The following is a 12,693-nucleotide window of genomic DNA, read 5'->3' as shown; positions in this document are numbered from 1 at the left end:
CAGCTACAGTATCCTTTTAAAGACTAAGTTATTTAAATTGTGTGAGAGAGAGATGTGCATGTGAGTGCCGTTACCAATGGGGGCCATAAGAGGACACCAGATCCCCCTGGAACTTGAGTTACAGGTAATTGATTGTGAGACATCTGATGTGGGTGACCCTCTCAAAGACTGGAATATGCTTTGTGGCTTGTGGCTGGGCCACCTCTCTCACCCTCCGCCATAGTTGTTTAGGAGTTTACCCATGGTGAACAAGAATATTTCATTATTAACACGATCCAGATTACAGAAAAGCTGTCAAGGATCCTGAATATTCTAAAGTTTCCATGTGTCGTCGAACAAGAACAAGCTAGGAGTGAGCTGGCTGGCAACAGACGTGTCTCCCTTCACACAGCCACATAGTGAGCAATTAACAGAGGCTGCCTGACGTGTGTGTGTGTGTGTGTGTGTGTGTGTGTGTGTGTGTGTGTGTGTGTGTAAAACGGTCACCCTGCAGCTACTGCAGCAGCCTGGGAGCTCAGCAGATTACAACCCTGGAAGGACATTGCTAATTGATTTTCTTATTTCTAGAAGCAGCTGGGAAAACAATCGGCTACAGAGTCATCAAAGTCCCAAACAAAAAGCACATGCTTACGGTAGTGCGGGGGGAGTTTATTCCCTAAACTGGAGTCATGAGATGTGACTTAGAAAGACTGATTTTACCAGACATTTGGACTAAGGAAGTGTTCAGCTAAAGACGGCAATCACAACATTCAAAGGCAAAGAGATAATTGAAGGGAAAAACAATGTTTGTCAAAGTGAGGAGAGATGGCTTGAGCTCAGGCAGAAATGAGGAGCGTGGTTTATAACCAAAAGTGACCCTGTGGATAAAGGCCCCAAACTGGCCTTCAGTGAAGTGTTGGGAGAAAAACCGAGAAAAATGATGCCTTGTTCACCAAGCTCACCAGTCCATTTTAAACCAGTTAAAGTCCAGAAAGATGCAATCTGTGGGTGGGGGGTATGAGGTGTGGGGTGTGGGGTATGGGCTGTGTGTGAGTGTGCGTGTAGTATGAGTGCATATGTATGCATGTCTATGGTGTGAGTGTGTGTATATGGGTTTGTATGTGTATGTCTGATATGTGTGCGATGTGACTGTGTGTGTCTGTGATATTTGTATGGTGAGTGTATGTGTGTATATGTGTGTGTGTGTATGATGTATGTTTCTGTATGTCTGTGATGTGTGTATGTGTGTGTGTATATGTGTGTGTGCATGTGTGTGGTGTGAGTGTGTGCATGTGTGTGTGTATGTGTGTGTGATATATGTCTCTGTGTGTCTCTTTGTGTCTCTGTGTGTCTGTGGATTGTGTGTATGTGTGACTTTGAGCATGTGTGTGTGCTCCCTGAGGTAAGGGTTGCAGGCATACACTTCCACGGTTGCTTGGCTTTTCATGAGGACAACAGGGCTCAGCCTCAGGTCTTCAAATCTGTGGGACACACATTGTCGTCGGAGCCATCAGTCAACCCCAAGTTCAAGAAACGTGTTTACTTCTGTGACCTCGGTGCCTGACGCCTTACTGTTCCCAAGCGTCCTGTGTTGAGGATCGTCAGTTTCCACGCAGGCTTCAAGTCTTCAGCTACCACTAGTCCATGATGGAACCCATCCCTTGCTGTTCTCGCCTATAAAGTGCTCTCTTTATTTCTTAGGCAATGGCATCACCACAGCATCAGGTTTCCAGATCTGGAGACGTGCCCTATCTCCTGTTGACCTCCTCGGTCAATAACATTAATTCTCATTAACGCCACGTCTTCCACAACCTCCTCTCTTCCCAGTCCATCGTCGTAGCCAGCACAGTGTGACCGTCTCTTTCACCTGTTTGGTGTCCACCAAGGACTCTTCCACCTACAAGTTACAATTATGCGCTCGGCACATCAAATGCAGCTCTTCTCTAACGATCCCGAGACAAGGATGAAGCACTCGTGTTCAGGCAAATATTTTGCTACTCGGTGCCATAGAATGCTTTTATTCTGTGCAATTTTTCTTCTCCGTCTAGGTCAGGAAGAAGAAAAGAAAAAAAAAAGCCGGGACAAGAGAAAGAGAACCTCACTAATCATAGCGGTCCCTACTGAGGCAGTTCATTAAACGCTCCATCACAAAACATACCGTGAATTTCTCATAACGTGCTCAAACATGTTATTTCCTCTCTCTAACTGGCAGGGTCCTACCCATCCATCAAGATTCAGCTCAAATGTCACCTGCTCCGTGCAGCCTTTCCTGGCTTTCCACAGCCACATTTCCTTTCCTTCACAGAGGCCCCCCTCGCCAGCACTCTCTGCAGACACAGGTTTTTTCATTAAAATCTCAATAGCCGGGATCTCTAAAACAAGGCACAGTTCTCAGAAGGCATTTAGTAAATGTCTAGTGAACAATGGAATCCGAAGTGTCTAAAGGTGACAGTTCCACCAGAAATAGGTCCCTAAGCAAATATATCAATTAGAGTAATACTGCAAAGATGGTGGAACAGAGATCTGTTAAGGAAGAAAAGGACTCCCAGGAGCTGTGGTCAGAGCGAGGCATGTTGCAAATTGTGCTGACAGCCTCTGAAGGAAAACAGCTTCGATCCCAAAGCATCGATGACTCCGGTTCTAACCTTGAGATGATGCTACTTGAGTGTGTGCATTCACTTTGTAGGAACTTACGTATTTCATTGTCTGGGGTACACCAAAGAGTCTCTGAGGCCTTTTCTTGATCTCATGCTTGGTCAAGCTTTCGAATTTTCTTCCACATCTCCTGTTTTTATACTTATGAGCAAAGCAGGGAGCAGGGACTATTCGTATCACCATGAAACACAGAGAAGTGATTGACAGGCCTCTGATGGCCCAGGAAACCCAGGTGCCACTGTGAGCCAGCAGAGACGTTGGAAGGACAGTCACAGTCTTGTTTCTATGAACACAACTGCCTAGTTCAAACAGGTCGGGGTACTCACAAACAGCTTCATCGCCTCTGTCCTTCCTGCTGCAAACATTTTGGCAGACCCCAGACAGCAAGGCGAGATGAAAAGAATGCAACGGTAACGTTTAATACGATCACACGACCACAGGACTCAGACATATAAACTGCAGTGGACACTGTAGTCACACTAATCACAGACACAAATTGTGCTGGGTGGACGTATTGCTGCAAGCATCTGGCTCTGCCAGTGAATTAAAAAGAAACCTGGCCTAGTTCATCATCAAGGGGATGGTGCTCGGTAACAAATGGACTCACTGTCCAGTCTGGAGTCTTACACACTCTTATTCAACCCACTAATCACATGCCTGCCTCAGTTTCTCCATCCACACAGCAGACATAGGGTAATAAGAATAGATTACTAATGTGAAGGTCATTAAGTGATAGGAAACAGTACAGTTAAAATACCTAATATATAAAAGTATTTAATAAACAGTACAGTTAGCATACTTAAATCATTAAGACAGACTAGATGCCTGCTGTTATAGAAGTTGTCATGGAGACAGACAGTGGCATGTGTGTGAGATTTTCTATAGTTTGAAAGAGAACAAACCCTTATACCTGCCTAGTGTTCTGTCACACTAATAAAATAGCACAATGTCTAGTTTGAAAGTTTAACTAATAAAAATTTGTGAATTACTTTATCAACGTTGTCCTTTCTGTGTTTGCATTCAATAGGAAATCTAATCAATTGTTCATCTTCATTTATAATTGACTTAAAAGTATTTTGTAGAACTTAATGTTGATATTTTCCTGCATACTAGGAAAACTATGCAAGAAGGAAAATTTATAAACATGAGAAGTGTGACAAAGAATCATAAACTCCATTCACAATAAACTCAAATTTGTCTATTGCTGTTTCTTTCTAATTGACCTAGGAATTATGTTGATTGATTTTATTTGCCAATTCCACTAGACCATGGACTCTCAGATATTTGGATAGAGATTATTGCTGGGCATGTCTTTGTATGTATTACTGAAGGAAAGAGAATAAGACTTGAAATTGGATTCTGAAAAAACTCAGCCCTTCCCAGTGTAGGTGAACATCTTTCAATGTATTATGGACCCAGAACAAACAAGAGAAAAGGCTCAATTCATATTAATTTATTCTATCTATCTATCTATCTATCTATCTATCTATCTATCTATCTATCTATCTGTGTGTAAATGTTTATCTGCCCATCCATCTGTCTGTCTAACAGTTTAAGCTTAGACATTAGTGTATTCTTGCCCGTAGACTGAAGTTTAACTCTTCCATATACCTGGTTCTCAGATCTTTAGATATGGCTTGGATGATATCACCAGTGCCCTAACTGTCCAGCTCACCCAGGGCAGATCATGAGATATCACAGGCTCAAACTTTCTGCCTCCCTCTTTTCTCCACCTCCCTCACTTCCTCCTCCTCTTTGCTCCACCTTTCTTCCTCTTGTTCTCAGTCTATAAATAGATGTGTGTGTGTGTGTGTGTGTGTGTGTGTGTGTGTGTGTGTGTTCAGGCATGTAAATATCCATGAGTTCTGCATCTTTGGATTTGACCAATCATAGGTTAAAAATGGACTCACTCTGGTGTGGTAGTATCTGTTCCTAATTCCACCACTCCTGAGGCTGAGGTCATGAGCTTGACCTTAAATTGGTCCATTATATTACAAGTCCCAGGGGCCAACCTTGTCTATACACAAGATCCTTTTTCTAAAAGGAGAAAAAAGATATTTGGAATTATGGTGACAAAATCTATACTTAATATGAATGTCTTAGTCAAGGTTTCTATTCCTGCACAAACATCATGAATAAGAAGCAAGTTGGGGAGGAAGAGGTTTATTCAGCTTACCCTTCCAAATGCTGTTCATCATCAAAGGAAGTCAGGACTGGAACTCAAGTGGGTCAGGAAGCAGGAGCTGATGCAGAGGCCATGGAGGGATGTCACTTACTGGCTTGCTTCCCCTGATTTGCTCAGCCTGATTTTTATAAAACCCAGGTCTACCAGCCCAGGGATGGCGCCACCCACAATGGGCTGGGCCTTCCCACCTTGATCATTGGTTGAGAAAATGTCTTACAGCTGGATCTCATGGAGGCATTTCCCCAACTGAGGATCCTTTCTCTGTGATAACTCCAGCTTGTGTCAAGTTGACACAAAACCAGCCAGTACAATGGATAAACCTGATTTCTTACGTTATTCCCTAAATAATATAGAGTTACACTTACATAGATAGCATTTACATGGCCATAGATATCAAAAGTGATCTAAAGAAGATGTGAGAGGATGCATTGTGTTATATTCCAATTCTACATAAACCATTTTACAAAAGGAACTTAAGCGTCCTAGATCCAGATTTCCCTAGGTGTCCTGGAGGCCAATCCCCATAGAGACCAACACATGACTATCTACATCCCAGTGTTTCTGTTTCTATACAGAAACCTGCCTGATATACAGAATGCAAATATTTCCATAAGTTGAAAGTTTTAGGCATACCTAAGAATAAAGAGGACCCTGGATGACAGCCTTGATGTAGCTCAAGCTTCCTTCCTTCCTTCTTTCCTTCCTTCCTTCTTTCCTTCCTTCCTTCCTTCCTCCCTTCCAGCAACCATCACCCTCTGGTTGCTTATTTTGAACCCAACAGGTAAAATATAAAAGAATACAGTTCCGAGGAGTTATAGACACAGAGTTCAAAGTGACTGGGTCAGATCTGAAGCTCTTAAGAGCTTGTTCTCAAAATAAAATGTTTATTATATAGGCTTTTATATAAGAAAGAGTGTTTATTACAAATAGCAAAAATATGATAATTTTAAGCATACACACTTAAAAACAGAAATAACTATATTAATTAGACAAGGAATCAGGAAGTTCTACTACTAAATTTTTAAGAATTGTTTGTACATTACAATCATAAAAATATTCATAAACATCTGTTATTGTTTTTATTTTCTAAAGGTTAATGGTTTATATATATTTTTACAGAAATTATTTTTAACTACCTCTTCCTGTAAACCTTAGTGATTATATAAGAGATGCTGAAATCAGTGCTGAGTCTTATGTAACAAAATTCCAATTACTCTTGATAAATTAACCTTACAAGAAAAACCATTATTTCAATTGAATATCATCTTGCTGTCTAAATATTTTCCATTACATGATCACAAAACCGCATCTGAATCAGGGAACGTGGGGGATATGTTGAAACACACATTTGAAAAGGTTTGGTGTGGAATAACACAATGATACTGCAAAGTCAGAGGGCAGTGTGTAAGGGTGGTGGCAATGTGGGACTGCCCAGGGAATCACTCTGCTTAGAGAAAGGTGTGCATAGATGTTGTAAGCTTATGCTGACTGTTTAAAATTAGCCAGAATTGGACACCTAGAAAGCTAGAAGCAGAAGTCTGGGTCTTTTATGAAAGAAGTCACTATCCACAATGGAAATCTAAGCTGCAAAGAAATCAACAGGGGGGAAAAAAAGAAATCAACAGGGAGGAAAGAGTGGTATAAGGAAAGGCTCAAACAAGAAAGGCAGAACAGGCCTGTTGTGTGAAAGTGTAATCTCATTTGGGGATTGATCATTTAGTTCCCAGATGAAAGACACACAACTTTTATGCTTATAATAACCCTTTAATGAACTAGAGCTGGGCAGATATCTACCCTCTAAGCTATTAAAATTTACTTCCCCATCAATAACCCTGAATTATAGCTTGCCATGTTCCATCTGGGAAGCTATTAACTCTAATTGACCAGCCCTCATGGCCATGTTTTTGTGACTCACCTACCTCACGGTGTCTTTTCCACTCTCTCTACCTCCTTTCTCTCTCTCCTTGTGGTCCCTGCCTTGAAGCCACAGCCTGGGAACCAAAACTCTGCCTACCTCTTTTAGGCCCAGATATAGGCTGTCAGCATCTTTATTCAACCAATAGTCTTAGATTAAGGAGCAAGGTCACGTAACAATCCTTGGTGCAGATATTCTCCTCCCCAAGGGAACCAGGGCCAGCATTTAGCATACAATATGTAGCAACAGACCAGACCTCAGCATAGATCGAGTAGGATGCACTATGAATATGGGCTAAAGCAGTGGATGTGAGGGGAGGGAGGAAATGCCTGTGAGTGACACAGGAAGAGATTGTTAAACAAAGGATAATAAGAAATAAGAGCAAGTGAAAGACAATCACTACATTTTGGAACCCGGGAGATCAAGAAAATGGTAAACTATCTGATTGAAATTAATCCTAAGTCTTAAATGTTCTAAAATACCATACATTGACGAGATTTATTAATAGAAATATTATCACCCCTTCCTTCCCTGAGAGTAAAGATTGTAAGGGCCAGGGGTGGTGAATGAATCCTAGGAGACATAGTCTTCCAGACACAAAAGAGCAGATGCAAGTAGGAACTCAGATGCTGGGAGCATGCATAAGACCTGCACAGGTTCAAGCAGACAAAGGTCCCAGCACTGAGAAGGCGAGATGGACAAAAATGTCCCACCCCTTACCAAGAAGCTATTTGTAATGGATGACTGCTGAGGGAAAGCCAGCATTCCTTAATCGACTGTCAGGTGCTTTATCAAATGCACCCTAGGGCAAACACCAAGCTCACAAGTAGCTGGTTAACACAAAATGAAATTCAGAGCTTGGTTTGGGGCTTGTTGTTTGTTTTTGAAGGGTTGCTTTTATATTGTTTTGAAATTTTGTTTCATTGTTCATTTGCTTTTTTTTAAGCTACTGTTTTTTAGTGGATATGTTTTATTTACATTTCAAATGCAATCCCCTCCCGGATTCCCCTCCATACTCCTGATCCCATGCCCCCTCCCCCTGCTTCTATGAGGTTGTTCATCCACCCACCCACCTCCTCTCACCTCCTGGCCCTGACATTCCCCTACACTGGGGCATCGAGCCTTAGGAGGATCAAGGGTCTCCCTTCCCATTGATGCCCAACAAGGCCATCCTCTGCTACATGTGCAGCTGGAGCCATGGGTCCATCCATGTGTACTTTTGAATAGTAATTTAGTCCCTTGGAGCTCTGGTTGGTTGGTATTGTTGTTCTTATGGGGTTGCAAACCCCTTAAACTCCTTCAGTTCTTTCTCTAACCCTTCCATTGGGGTCCTCTGCTCAGTCCTAAGGGTGGCTGTGAGCATCCTCATCTGTACCAGTAAGACTCTGGCAGAGCCTCTCAGGAGACATCTATATCAAACTCCTGTCAGCATAAACTTTTTGGCATCCACAATATTGTCTGGGTTTGGTGGCTGTATTTGGACTGAATTCCCAGATGGGACAGTCTGTGTATAGCTTTTTCATCAGTCTCTGTTGCAGAATTTATCTCTATATTTCCTCCTGAGAATATTTTTGTTCCCCCTTCTAAGAAGGACTGAAGCATCTCACTTTGGTCATCCTTCTTCTTGAGCTTCATGTGCTCTGTGAATTGTATCTTGGGTATTCCAGGATTTTGGGATAATACCCACTTATCAGTGAGTGCATACCATGGGTGTTCTTTTGTTACTAAGGTTACCACACTCAGGGTGATATTTTCTAGTTCCATCCATTTCCCTAGAATTTAATGAAGACATTGTTTTTAATATTTGAGTAGTACTCCATTGTATAAATATACCATATTTTCTGTATCCATTCCTCTGTTGAAGGACATCTGGGTTCTTTTCAGTTTCTGGATACTATAAATAAGGCTGCTATGAACATGGTGGAGCATGTGTCCTTGTTATATGTTGGAGCATCTTTTGGGTATGTGTCCAGGAGTGGTATATCTGGGCCCTCAGGTAGTACTATGTCCAGGCTTCTGAAGAATCGCCAGACTGATTTCCAGACTGGTTATACCAGTTTGCAATCCCACCAACAATAGAGGAGTGTTCTCTTTCTCCACATTCTCGCCAGCATCTGCTGTTTGGATCTTAGCCATTCTGCCTGGTATGAGGTGGAATCTCAGAGCTGTTTTTATTTGCATATCCCTGATGACTAGTGATGTTGGACATTTCTTTGGGTGCTTCTTGTCCATTCAGTATTCCTCAGTTGAGAATTCTTTGTTTAGCTCTGTACCCCAGTTTTTAATAGGATTATTTTTGTTGTTAGATATGGATTTATATTTCTTTGGCATCTTCTTTTGGGTTAGTTGAAAGAAGATTTATTGTGACATAGTGTCTGTCTTTGTCACTGATATGAGTTTCTTGTATGCAGCAAAATGCTGGGTCCTGTTTATGTATTAAGTCTGTTAGTCTATGTGTTTTTACTGGGGAATCAAATCCCTGGGTGTTAAGAGATATTAAAGAATAGTGATTGTTGTTTCCTGTTGTTTTTGTTGTTAGAAGTAGAATTATGTTTGTGTGGCCATCTTCTTTTAGAGCAAGAAGATTACTTTCTTAATTTTCCTGGGGTGTAGTTTCCCTCCTTGTTTTGGAGTTTTTGATCTATTATCCTTTGTAGGGCTGAATTTGTGGAAAGATATTGTGTAAATTTGTGTTTTTTCATGGAATTTCTTGGTTTCTCCAACTATGTTCATTGAGAGTTTTGCTGGATATAGTAGCCTGGGTTGGCATTTGTGCTCTCTTAGGATCTGTACCAGGATCTTCTAGCTTTCATAGTCTCTGTTCAGAAATCCGGTGTGATTCTAATAGGTCTGCCCTTATAGTTACTTGACCTTTTTTTCCTTACTGTTTTTAATATTTTTTTCTTTGACTATTATGTGACAGGAAGAATTTCTTTTCTGGTCCCATCTATTTTGAGTTCTATAGGCTTCTTGTAAGTTTATAGGCATCTCTTTTGTTGGGTTGGGGAAGTTTTCTTTTATAATTCTGTTGAAAATATTTACTGGCCCTTTAATTTGGGAATCATAGCTGTCTTCTATGCCTATTGTCCTCAGATTTGATCTTCTCCTTGTGTGTCCTGGATTTCCTGGATGTTTTGGGGTTAGAAGCATTTTGCATATTCTTTGACTGTTGTGTCAATGTTTTCTATGGCATCTTCTGCCCCTGAGATTCTCTCTTCTATCTCTGGTATTCTGTTGGTGATGCTTGCCTCTATATATCTTTAAGCCACTATGGGCCTTTTACATTTTTATTTGCATATGTGTCTGTGTATCTATTATTTATATATGTGTCTACCCATCTATCTGTATGTCTGTTACATATCCAAAAACAATGTTCTTTGATCTCTTTTCACACATCTAAATTTGAGTTTGAAAAGGAATCTTTCTTTTTTCTTTTATATAAAATATGTTTTCTGATTTTTTTTTGGTTTGATTTGCTTTGCTTTGCTTTGCTTTGGTCTTCAGCTAGTCATGATGGTGCATGTCTTTAATCCCAGTAGCTGGGAGATATGAGCAGGCAGATCTCTGAGTTTGAGGATAGTCTGTTTCTATAAAACAGGTTTCTGGACAGGCAAGTCTACATAGAAAGACCATGTCTTAAAAGAAGAAGCACAAGAAACACAAATACAAGCAGACACATGCCTATACACATACACAGAAATTCAATGAAACATAGACCTAGAATCTATAATCATAATAGATACACAAAGGACCTATAAGGCAGAGAAAAACAACAACAAAAAACAAAAACAAAAACAGGGCCTGAAAATGTTATGAGACAAAGAAACTCTAATAATGCCACTGAACCCATTGTTCATATTGACCATGTTCATGTTAGTCATGTTCCTGTTGGCTATGTTCATGTTGGCCATGTTCATGCTAATCATATACATGTTGGCTATGTTCATATTGATCATGTTCATGCTGATCATATACATGTTGGCTATGTTCATGTTGGTCATGTTCATGCTTACCATATACACGTTGGCCATGTTCATGCTGATCATATTCATGTTGACCATGTTCATGTTCGCCATATTCATGTTGGCTATGTTCATGTTGGCCATGTTCATGCTGATCATATTCATGTTGGCCATGTTCATGATGATCATATACATGTTGGCTATGTTCATGTTGACCATGTTCATGCTGACCATATACATGTTGGCTATGTTCATGTTGGTCATATTTATGCTGATCATATACATGGGGCCTACCCTTAAATAATAGCTTGTTTCCTCAGTGAATCTTCCCTGGGGAAAAACCTAATTTTTCATTTGCAAATGGCTATCAATTGAGGATAGGTTATAGATTAGGGATGAAGGAATGTAACCACTTCTACTCTAGAAACCACTCTAGAAACCCATCTGGTACAGACCCTGTGCACACTGCCATGTCTGTGTGAGTTCATGTGTGTGCCAGCCCTACTGTGCCTAGTAGGCTTTGATTGGTGTCTTCCGTTCCATCTGGCTCTTACACTCTTTCTGCTTCCTCTTGAGCAGAGTTATCTAAGTCCTGTGGCAGGAAAGGAAAACTTGAAGAAGACATTGTTTTTAGGACTGAGTGTTCCAAGGTGTCTCACTGTCTGCATAATGTCTGGATGTGGGTCTCTGTTCCCATCTGCTGGAGGAGGAAGCTTCTCTTGCAGTGGCTGAGAAAGGCACTGGTCTGAGCATAGCAGAGTGGTTTTAGGTGTTATTTTAGTGTTCTATTTCTTCGGCAGAACAGTAGTATTTTGTTGTGGTAAACATTAAAATGGATAACAACTTGTTCTAGCATGTCATTACTCCACACTGCCCCCAGGTACTCTCTGACCCGGGTGGTCTCACCCAAGTTAGCTCTGGCACCAGGGAACCATATAGAACTAACATATATCTCTCTCACCTAGCTGCCTCTCTGCTAGCCAGAAACTCCGCGCATGTTTCCTGCAGCCACCCGCTAGTCCCAGCGGTAGCTACCCTCTCACAATTCCCTTTTGCTACCACACCAGGCCTACACATACAAATTCTGTGGCAGGCTTGATGCATCTCACCACTGTACCTTCTCTTGAACTCAATTGAGTCTCTACATGAAGATAGACACCACACAATAACTCTGATCCAATTGGTAGGATATAATTTGCCCACCTAGATAAGACAAATCATCCTATACAAATCCATCCCTTATAAACTATTCGGAACAAGCTGTAGCTATGCAGAAACACAAAAAGTGTCATCCTCCTCTTCCTCCATCTTCTGCCTTCTCCTCTCTTCCTCTTTCTCCTCTTTGTTCCTGCCTACCCTTCTTTCCCATCCAATGGCAGACCTTGTGCCTGCCCTCTTTTAATTTCAACCACAGTATTTGTAATTTTTTTTGTTTTGTTTTGTTTTGTTTTGTTTTCCTCCAAGTCCTCACCTAGCTAGCCTCAGATCTTTTGCCACCCGAGCAGTGTTGTATATGGACTCCATCTCATAGAGCGAGTGTTAAGTCAGCTACTGGTTGGTTACTCCTGCTAACTTAGTGCCATTTTTGCACCAGAGTGTCCTGCAGGCAGATCGCAATGGAAAATCATAGGATTAGTAGCTGAGCTGGTGTTTATCTTTCTCCTTTGGTAGCATGCAGAGTACAGAATCTTAATCAGATTCTTAGTTTATTTTATATCAATTATTTTCTAAGACCACTTGTTTTTCTGAGTCTAACTGGCAGAGTAGACCAGTCCAAAGATACTGAGATCAGACCTTTAGGGTGCTGGAGCAGACCCAGCATGTCCCAAGCTTTTCCAAAGAAATCTGATATAACAATCAACTTCCACTGATGTAAACATGCAAATGTAAATGATTTTTAACTATTAGATACATTTTTTTAGTGTAGAATAGAGTTTATTCAGAGTATGGGGAGGGGAGCTCAGAGGGTAGTAGAGGCAGAGAGACAGACAGACAGA

The 12,693-nt window shown here is 41.1% G+C and overlaps 1 pseudogene across 1 annotated transcript in view; it reads right to left on the bottom strand.

The window, feature by feature from the left end:
* Positions 1-10,951, bottom strand: part of LOC308430280 (ribosome biogenesis protein NSA2 homolog) — a 114,471-nt pseudogene extending 103,520 nt beyond the window's left edge. The window contains exon 1 of the transcript in view: positions 10,581-10,951. The product of the transcript in view is annotated as a ribosome biogenesis protein NSA2 homolog (transcript). The remainder of the gene's footprint in view (positions 1-10,580) is intronic.
* Between the last annotated feature and the right edge of the window lie 1,742 nt (positions 10,952-12,693).

The sequence above is a fragment of the Micromys minutus genome (genome assembly GCF_963924665.1).
Source record: "Micromys minutus genome assembly, chromosome: 15".
In the NCBI taxonomy this organism is placed as follows: Eukaryota; Metazoa; Chordata; class Mammalia; order Rodentia; family Muridae; genus Micromys; species Micromys minutus.
This window is presented reverse-complemented; position numbering and strand designations above follow the sequence as displayed.